A 10,000-nucleotide genomic window follows, 5' to 3' on the forward strand; every position below is an offset into this window, starting at 1 on the left:
GGGCTCCGGCTCACGGACGAGCGAAACCCATCCAACACCGCTGAGGGTGCGCCAGCGGCCGCTCCAAACCGCCGCGCCTTTGTTCGGCCCCGCGGGTCCCCTCTCTGACCCGGGCGAAAGCCACCGAGAAGCCAGACGGACCCCTGCCCAGCCGCCTGGCGGGTGGCTTGGAGCAGCCGCTCGGCAGCGCTGCCCTGGGAGTGCTCGGCGTCGCTTGTTCCCTCATATACGGAACTGGAGGGCCGTCAGCTCCGCGAGCGCACAACCAGCCGACCTCCGCCCAGCGGCAGGTCGCAGAAATCACGCCGGCTTGTACGATGACGTAGGCGGAGGCAGAGCGCAACAGCGACCCCTTGGCGACAAGCGCGATCTCCGCGGAGAGCACGTCTACTCGCCGAGGGAGAGCACGTCTACTCGCCGAGGGAGAGCACGTCTACTCGCCGAGGGAGAGCACGTCTACTCGCCGAGGGAGAGCACGTCTACTCGCCGAGGGAGAGCACGTCTACTCGCCCAGGGAGAGCACGTCTACTCGCCCAGGGAGAGCACGTCTACTCGCCCAGGGAGAGCACGTCTACTCGCCCAGGGAGAGCACGTCTACTCGCCGAGGGAGAGCACGTCTACTCGCCCAGGGAGAGCACGTCTACTCGCCCAGGGAGAGCACGTCTACTCGCCCAGGGAGAGCACGTCTACTCGCCGAGGGAGAGCACGTCTACTCGCCGAGGGAGAGCACGTCTACTCGCCCAGGGAGAGCACGTCTACTCGCCCAGGGAGAGCACGTCTACTCGCCCAGGGAGAGCACGTCTACTCGCCCAGGGAGAGCACGTCTACTCGCCCAGGGAGAGCACGTCTACTCGCCGAGGGAGAGCACGTCTACTCGCCCAGGGAGAGCACGTCTACTCGCCCAGGGAGAGCACGTCTACTCGCCCAGGGAGAGCACGTCTACTCGCCCAGGGAGAGCACGTCTACTCGCCGAGGGAGAGCACGTCTACTCGCCCAGGGAGAGCACGTCTACTCGCCCAGGGAGAGCACGTCTACTCGCCCAGGGAGAGCACGTCTACTCGCCCAGGGAGAGCACGTCTACTCGCCCAGGGAGAGCACGTCTACTCGCCCAGGGAGAGCACGTCTACTCGCCGAGGGAGAGCACGTCTACTCGCCCAGGGAGAGCACGTCTACTCGCCCAGGGAGAGCACGTCTACTCGCCCAGGGAGAGCACGTCTACTCGCCCAGGGAGAGCACGTCTACTCGCCGAGGGAGAGCACGTCTACTCGCCGAGGGAGAGCACGTCTACTCGCCCAGGGAGAGCACGTCTACTCGCCCAGGGAGAGCACGTCTACTCGCCCAGGGAGAGCACGTCTACTCGCCGAGGGAGAGCACGTCTACTCGCCCAGGGAGAGCACGTCTACTCGCCGAGGGAGAGCACGTCTACCTCCCGCCTGAGGGAGAGCACGGGGGGGGGGGACAAAGACAGGCGGCAGCAGCTTCGGTGAACGTCACCCGGGAGGCGACCGGGGCTGTCCCGGGGCAGTCCCGGGAAGCCGGCGTCCGACACAGGGAACCGTCAGCTGCCGGACCGGGGCGAATCCCCGCGGCCACGGCAGGGGTGGGGGCTCGAAGACAGCCGGCAGCCGCTTCGGTGAACGTGACCCGGGAGGAGACTGGGGCCCTCCCGGGACCGTCCCGGGAAGACGACGTTCGGCACGAGATCCCGGCCGCGGCCGGACCGGCTCGAAGCCTCGCGGTCCCGGCAGCAGCCGGAGCCGCTCGCCGCCTCGGGCTCCCGGCCCCCTACAGATCCGGCGACTCGTTCACGGGCGGCGGGGGGAGGCAGTGGAGGGGGTGCGGGGAGAAGCGGCAGCGGAGGCGGAGGGGGGGGGGGCTCGAAGACAGCCGGCAGCCGCTTCGGTGAACGTCACCCAGGAGGCGATCGGGGCCGTCCCGGGGCCGTCCCGGGATGCCGGCTTCCGGCACGGGGTCCCGGCCGCGGCCGGACCGGCTCGTATCCCCGCGGCTCCGGCAGGGGGGGGGGGGGCTCGAAGACAGCCGGCAGTCGCCTCGGTGAACGTCACCCGGCCGGCGACCGCGGCCGTTCCGGGGCCGTCCCGGGAAGCCTGCGACAGGCACGGGGTCCCAGCCGCGGCCGGACCGACTCGAAGCCCCGCGGCCCCGGCACGGGGGAGGCCCAAAGACTGGCGGCAGCCGCTTCGCTGAACGTCACCCGGCCGGCGACCGGGGCCGTCCCGGGGCCGTCCCGGGATGCCGGCATCCGGCACGGGGTCCCGGCCGCGGCCGGAGCGGCTCGAATCCCCGCGGTCCCGGCAGCAGCCGGAGCCGCTCGCCGTTCGGGCTCCCGGCACCCTACGGATCCGCCGACTCGTTCGCCGGCGGCGGGGGGAGGCAGTGAAGGAGGTGCGGGCAGAAGCGGCAGCGGAGGCGGAGGGGGGGGGGGGGCTCGAAGACAGCCGGCAGCCGCTTCGGAGAACGTCACCCGGCCGGCGACCGCGGCCGTTCCGGGGCCGTCCCGGGAAGCCTGCGACAGGCACGGGGTCCCGGCCTCGGCCGGACCCGCACTGGGTGCCGCCGCCTCGGGCTCTCGGGACGGTATGGATCCGCCGACTCGTTCGCCGGCGGCGGGGGGGAGGCAGTGGAGGGGGTGCGGGGAGAAGCGGCAGCGGAGGCGGAGGGGGGGGGGGGCTCGAAGACAGCCGGCAGCCGCTTCGGTGAACGTCACCCGGCCGGCGACCGGGGCCGTCCCGGGGCCGTCCGGGGATGCCGGCTTCCGGCACGGGGTCCCGGCCGCGGCCGGAGCGGCTCGAATCCCCGCGGGTCCCGGCAGCAGCCGGAGCCGCTCGCCGTTCGGGCTCCCGGCACCCTACAGATCCGGCGACTCGTTCGCGGGGCGGCGGGGGGAGGCAGTGGAGGGGGTGCGGGCAGAAGCGGCCGCGGAGGCGGAGGGGGGGGGGGGGCTCGAAGACAGCCGGCAGCCGCTTCGGTTGAACGTCACCCGGGGAGGCGACCGGGACCGGCCCGGGAAGCCATCGTCCGGCCCCGGATCCCGGCCGCGGCCGGACCGGCTCGAAGCCCCGCGGCCCCGGCACGGGGGAGGCCCAAAGACTGGCGGCAGCCGCTTCGCTGAACGTCACCCGGCCGGCGACCGGGGCCGTCCCGGGGCCGTCCCGGGATGCCGGCTTCCGGCACGGGGGTCCCGGCCGCGGCCGGAGCGGCTCGAATCCCCGCGGTCCCGGCAGCAGCCGGAGCCGCTCGCCGTTCGGGCTCCCGGCACCCTACGGATCCGCCGACTCGTTCGCCGGCGGCGGGGGGAGGCAGTGGAGGGGGTGCGGGCAGAAGCGGCAGCGGAGGCGGAGGGGGGGGGGGGCTCGAAGACAGCCGGCAGCCGCTTCGGTGAACGTCACCCGGCCGGCGACCGGGGCCGTCCCGGGGCCGTCCGGGGATGCCGGCTTCCGGCACGGGGTTCCCGGCCGCGGCCGGAGCGGCTCGAATCCCCGCGGTCCCGGCAGCAGCCGGAGCCGCTCGCCGTTCGGGCTCCCGGCACCCTACAGATCCGGCGACTCGTTCGCCGGCGGCGGGGGGGAGGCAGTGGAGGGGGTGCGGGGAGAAGCGGCCGCGGAGGCGGAGGGGGGGGGGGGGGCTCGAAGACAGCCGGCAGCCGCTTCGGTGAACGTCACCCGGGAGGCGACCGGGACCGGCCCGGGAAGCCATCGTCCGGCCCGGGATCCCGGCCGCGGCCGGACCGGCTCGAATCCCCGCGGCCCCGGCACGGGGGAGGCCCAAAGACTGGCGGCAGCCGCTTCGCTGAACGTCACCCGGCCGGCGACCGGGGCCGTCCCGGGGCCGTCCCGGGATGCCGGCTTCCGGCACGGGGTCCCGGCCGCGGCCGGAGCGGCTCGAATCCCCGCGGTCCCGGCAGCAGCCGGAGCCGCTCGCCGTTCGGGGCTCCCGGCACCCTACGGATCCGGCGACTCGTTCGCCGGCGGCGGGGGGGAGGCAGTGGAGGGGGTGCGGGCAGAAGCGGCAGCGGAGGCGGAGGGGGGGGGGGGCTCGAAGACAGCCGGCAGCCGCTTCGGTGAACGTCACCCGGCCGGCGACCGGGGCCGTCCCGGGGCCGTCCGGGGATGCCGGCTTCCGGCACGGGGGTCCCGGCCGCGGCCGGAGCGGCTCGAATCCCCGCGGTCCCGGCAGCAGCCGGAGCCGCTCGCCGTTCGGGCTCCCGGCACCCTACAGATCCGGCGACTCGTTCGCCGGCGGCGGGGGGAGGCAGTGGAGGGGGTGCGGGGAGAAGCGGCAGCGGAGGCGGAGGGGGGGGGGGGGCTCGAAGACAGCCGGCAGCCGCTTGGGTGAACGTCACCCGGGAGGCGACCGGGACCGGCCCGGGAAGCCATCGTCCGGCCCGGGATCCCGGCCGCGGCCGGACCGGCTCGAATCCCCGCGGCCCCGGCACGGGGGAGGCCCAAAGACTGGCGGCAGCCGCTTCGCTGAACGTCACCCGGCCGGCGACCGGGGCCGTCCCGGGGCCGTCCCGGGATGCCGGCTTCCGGCACGGGGTCCCGGCCGCGGCCGGAGCGGCTCGAATCCCCGCGGTCCCGGCAGCAGCCGGAGCCGCTCGCCGTTCGGGCTCCCGGCACCCTACGGATCCGCCGACTCGTTCGCCGGCGGCGGGGGGAGGCAGTGGAGGGGGTGCGGGCAGAAGCGGCAGCGGAGGCGGAGGGGGGGGGGCTCGAAGACAGCCGGCAGCCGCTTCGGTGAACGTCACCCGGCCGGCGACCGGGGCCGTCCCGGGGCCGTCCGGGGATGCCGGCTTCCGGCACGGGGTCCCGGCCGCGGCCGGAGCGGCTCGAATCCCCGCGGTCCCGGCAGCAGCCGGAGCCGCTCGCCGTTCGGGCTCCCGGCACCCTACAGATCCGGCGACTCGTTCGCCGGCGGCGGGGGGAGGCAGTGGAGGGGGTGCGGGGAGAAGCGGCAGCGGAGGCGGAGGGGGGGGGGGGGCTCGAAGACAGCCGGCAGCCGCTTGGGTGAACGTCACCCGGGAGGCGACCGGGACCGGCCCGGGAAGCCATCGTCCGGCCCGGGATCCCGGCCGCGGCCGGACCGGCTCGAATCCCCGCGGCCCCGGCACGGGGGAGGCCCAAAGACTGGCGGCAGCCGCTTCGCTGAACGTCACCCGGCCGGCGACCGGGGCCGTCCCGGGGCCGTCCCGGGATGCCGGCTTCCGGCACGGGGTCCCGGCCGCGGCCGGAGCGGCTCGAATCCCCGCGGTCCCGGCAGCAGCCGGAGCCGCTCGCCGTTCGGGCTCCCGGCACCCTACGGATCCGGCGACTCGTTCGCCGGCGGCGGGGGGAGGCAGTGGAGGGGGTGCGGGGAGAAGCGGCAGCGGAGGCGGAGGGGGGGCGGGGGGGGACGATAGTGGCGGGGGGCGGGGGGTGCTCGAAGGCAGCCGGCAGCCGGTTCGGTGAACATTCGCCGGGGCGGGGGGGCGACCTGTCCGTGCCCGGGGCAGCCCCGGGAAGCCGGCAGCCAGCACGGGGGTCCCGGCAGCACCTGTTCCCTGCCCTGGGACTTGCCGTGCCCGGCGGCCGGTTGCCGGGTGGGGGGAGGGATGAGAGGCGGGGCGCAGCGGCCGGGGCAGCGCCGGGCCGCAGCGGGGGGCTGGGCGGGTGGGGTAGGCGTCGAGCGGCAAGCCCTCGGCTGCAGCGAATGTTCGGCGGTGCGGGGCGGGGGGGGGACGGGACGACACGTTGGGGGCGCCGAGTCCGAGCCACCCCCGGCCCCAGGGGCGGCCGGAGGGGGAGGCCGGTGCCTGGCCCTGGGAGCTGCTGGGCGCCGGATGGCCGAGGGTGCGTCAGAAGCCGCCCGAGCGGTCGAGCAGGTCCTCCAGAAAGGCCTAGGGTGGCTTCGAGGGCCCCGGGAGCAGTCGAGGGAGGCCTCCAGGCAGGTCTGGAGTGGATGGGAGGCCTTCCAAAGCAGACAAGGGAGGCTGCCAGCGGGGCCTAGGCTGGCACTGCAGCCTGTAAATGGTTGGGGGGGGGGGCCTCTGGTGCGGCCTGGAGTCTCTGGGTGGCGTCCAGAGAGGTGCAAAAGATCCTCTGGTGCGGCCTGTGGTGGCGGAGAAGCCTGCAGAGCGTGCGGGGGAGGCTTCTGGTGCGGCCTGGGGTGGGTCGGAAGCCTGCAGAGCGTGCGGGAGAGGCTTCTGCTGCGGCCTGGGGTGGCTGAGAAGCCTGCAGAGCGTGCGGGAGAGGCTTCTGGTGCGGCCTGGGGTGGCTGAGAAGCCTGCAGAGCGTGCGGGAGAGGCTTCTGCTGCGGCCTGGGGTGGCTGAGAAGCCTGCAGAGCGTGCGGGGGAGGCTTCTGTTGGGGCCTGGGGTGGGTCAGAAGCCTACAGAGCGTGCGGGGGAGGCTTCTGGTGCGGCCTGGGGTGGGTCGGAAGCCTGCAGAGCGTGCGGGAGAGGCTTCTGTTGGGGCCTGGGGTGGCTGAGAAGCCTGCAGAGCGTGCGGGAGAGGCTTCTGCTGCGGCCTGGGGTGGCTGAGAAGCCTGCAGAGCGTGCGGGGGAGGCTTCTGCTGCGGCCTGGGGTGGCTGAGAAGCCTGCAGAGCGTGCGGGGGAGGCTTCTGCTGCGGCCTGGGGTGGCTGAGAAGCCTGCAGAGCGTGCGGGGGAGGCTTCTGGTGCGGCCTGGGGTGGGACGGAAGCCTGCAGAGCGTGCGGGGGAGGCTTCTGGTGCGGCCTGGGGTGGGACGGAAGCCTGCAGAGCGTGCGGGAGAGGCTTCTGGTGCGGCCTGGGGTGGCTGAGAAGCCTGCAGAGCGTGCGGGAGAGGCTTCTGGTGCGGCCTGGGGTGGCTGAGAAGCCTGCAGAGCGTGCGGGAGAGGCTTCTGCTGCGGCCTGGGGTGGCTGAGAAGCCTGCAGAGCGTGCGGGAGAGGCTTCTGCTGCGGCCTGGGGTGGCTGAGAAGCCTGCAGAGCGTGCGGGAGAGGCTTCTGCTGCGGCCTGGGGTGGCTGAGAAGCCTGCAGGGCGTGCGGGAGAGGCTTCTGCTGCGGCCTGGGGTGGGTGGGAAGCCTGCAGAGCGTGCGGGGGAGGCTTCTGGTGCGGCCTGGGGTGGCTGAGAAGCCTGCAGAGCGTGCGGGAGAGGCTTCTGCTGCGGCCTGGGGTGGCTGAGAAGCCTGAAGAGCGTGCGGGAGAGGCTTCTGGTGCGGCCTGGGGTGGCTGAGAAGCCTGCAGAGCGTGCGGGAGAGGCTTCTGCTGCGGCCTGGGGTGGCTGAGAAGCCTGCAGAGCGTGCGGGAGAGGCTTCTGCTGCGGCCTGGGGTGGGTCGGAAGCCTGCAGAGCGTGCGGGGGAGGCTTCTGCTGCGGCCTGGGGTGGGTCGGAAGCCTGCAGAGCTTGCGGGGGAGGCTTCTGGTGCGGCCTGGGGTGGCTGAGAAGCCTGCAGAGCGTGCGGGGGAGGCTTCTGGTGCGGCCTGGGGTGGCTGAGAAGCCTGAAGAGCGTGCGGGAGAGGCTTCTGGTGCGGCCTGGGGTGGCTGAGAAGCCTGCAGAGCGTGCGGGAGAGGCTTCTGCTGCGGCCTGGGGTGGCTGAGAAGCCTGCAGAGCGTGCGGGAGAGGCTTCTGCTGCGGCCTGGGGTGGGTCGGAAGCCTGCAGAGCGTGCGGGAGAGGCTTCTGCTGCGGCCTGGGGTGGGTCGGAAGCCTGCAGAGCTTGCGGGGGAGGCTTCTGGTGCGGCCTGGGGTGGGTCGGAAGCCTGCAGAGCATGCGGGGGAGGCTTCTGCTGCGGCCTGGGGTCTCTGGGTGGCCTCTAGAGAGGTGCAAAAGACCCTCTGGGTTGGGCTGGGGTGGCTCTTGGACCCCTGCCACACAGTGGAGAGAGGCCTCCGGCCCGCCACCTGTGTCCCTGTGTGCCTGAGTGCCTGTGTCCCTGTGTCCCTGTGTCCCTGAGTGCCTGAGTGCCTGTGTCCCTGTGTCCCTGTGTCCCTGTGTCCCTGTGTCCCTGAGTGCCTGAGTGCCTGTGTCCCTGTGTCCCTGTGTCCCTGAGTGCCTGAGTGCCTGAGTGCCTGTGTCCCTGTGTCCTTGTGTCCCTGTGTCCCTGTGTCCCTGTGTGCCTGAGTGCCTGTGTCCCTGTGTCCCTGTCTGTGTACCTGTGTGCGAGAGTGTCCGGCACGCCACCCAGCGGCGGCGGGCAAGCAGGTAGGCGGGTGGGCGGGCCGGCGAGGGCCAGTGTGAGTTTGGGGGGTGGGAGGGGAGGCGGCAGCTGGAAGCGTCAGAGGAGGGGGCGTGGCTCCGGCTGGCCCCGGGAGCAGGTTCCCGGGACCGGGACCGGCTGGACCCGGCGGGTGGTTGATCCCGGGGCGGGGGGCAGAGGCGGCGGGAAGCGGCAGCTGCGTGTGCGGCGGGGGGGTGGAGGGCGAACCGCGGCGGGAAGCGGATGCTTCAGAGCAGGTTACGGGGGCGGGGACGGACGACACCACCTGTCCCCGCCCCGGGACGGGCTGGACCCGGCGCCCTGGACCCGGCGCCGTGTACCCGCCGCCGCCCCCGCCGCCGCCCCCCTCCGCCACCCCGGGACCCCGACGTTTTTTGGCGCCCGCGCCTTTTTTTGCTCCCCGCCTGCCCGCGCTGCCCCGGGCCCTCCCCCGGGGCGGGGCGGGAGGGAGGGACGGACGGACGGACGGGTAGCCGGGGATCTCCGAGCGCGCGCCACCAGACCGAGGCGGGTCCGGCGGCGGCGGCGGCGGCGGCGGCGGCGGCGGCGGCAGCAAGCGACGGCGGGGGGGGCAGGCTAGGGAGAGAGGGGGAGCGGCATGCGGTAGGGCTGGGGGGTTTGTTTCGGGGGGGAGGGGTGGGGGGGGGTGGCAGCGGTCAGCGAGAGCGGGGAGAGGGGGAGCGGCATGCGGTAGGGCTGGGGTGTTTCTGGGGTGGGGGCGTTGGGGGGATTAGCGGGCGGGCGGGCAGCCGAGCCAAGCGGCAAGCCGGGGGGCGGGCGAGGGCGGCTTTAGGGCCGGAGGAGCGGAGCGCAACCTCCCCCGTGCAGGCTCCAGCGTGGAGAGCAGCAAGTTTTTGGGGACGGGGGACGACGGACGGGAGGGGCAGCGGCGAGAGGCTAGCTGCGGCAAGGGGCACCGGCACGGCCGCCCTAACAGCGCCGCCTCGGTCGCAGGGGTTAGAGAGCAGCCGGGCAGCCCGGGAGGGAAGCGGCAGCCCGCGAAGGGGGGAAGGGGGGGCTCCGCGCAAACCGCTAACGGGAGCCGGGGGGTGTGGGGAGCTGGGGGTGGCAGCAGCGGCAAGAGGCAACGTCGGGAGGGGGGGCTCCGCGCAAACCGGTAACGGGGGCCCGGGGGTGTGGAGGGGGCGGTGGTGGCCGCGGCGAGAGGCAACGGCAGGCGGGGGCGCTCCGCGCAAACCGGCAGCGGGGGGGGGCGGGGGTAACGGCAAGAGGCAACGGCGGGAAGGGGGGCCTCCGCGCAAACCGGCAGCGGGGGGGGGGCGGGGGGTAGCGGCAAGAGGCAACGGCGGGAAGGGGGGGCTCCGCGCAAACCGGCAGCGGGGGGGGGGCGGGGGGTAGCGGCAAGAGGCAACGGCGGGAAGGGGGAGCTCCGCGCAAACCGGCAGCGGGGGGGGGGCGGGGGGTAGCGGCAAGAGGCAACGTCGGGAGGGGGGGCTCCGCGCAAACCGGCAGCGGGGGGGGGGCGGGGGGTAGCGGCAAGAGGCAACGTCGGGAGGGGGGGCGCCGCGCAAACCGGCAACGGGGGCGGGGGGGGAGGCGGTCAGGGGCGGGGGGAGATTTCTAGAGATGCCGGCAGACCTTCTCCCCGGAGAACAGCGCTGTTGAAGAAAAGACTGCTTCAGAACACAACCTTTAATGAAAGACGCTCGATGAAAACAACACTTAATAAAAGAAGGTTTCATGCCGACTGCCTCTCTTCATTTACGCCGCCGCGGGGGGGGGGGGTTGGGGGCCGGGCGGGCGATACCAGGCGGCCCTCGTCCCGGGGACCACGTCTACCCC

This window comes from Melanerpes formicivorus, unplaced genomic scaffold, assembly GCF_026170545.1.
Source record: "Melanerpes formicivorus ecotype bairdi unplaced genomic scaffold, bMelFor1.0.p_v2 SCAF_320, whole genome shotgun sequence".
NCBI classification, from domain to species: domain Eukaryota; kingdom Metazoa; phylum Chordata; class Aves; order Piciformes; family Picidae; genus Melanerpes; species Melanerpes formicivorus.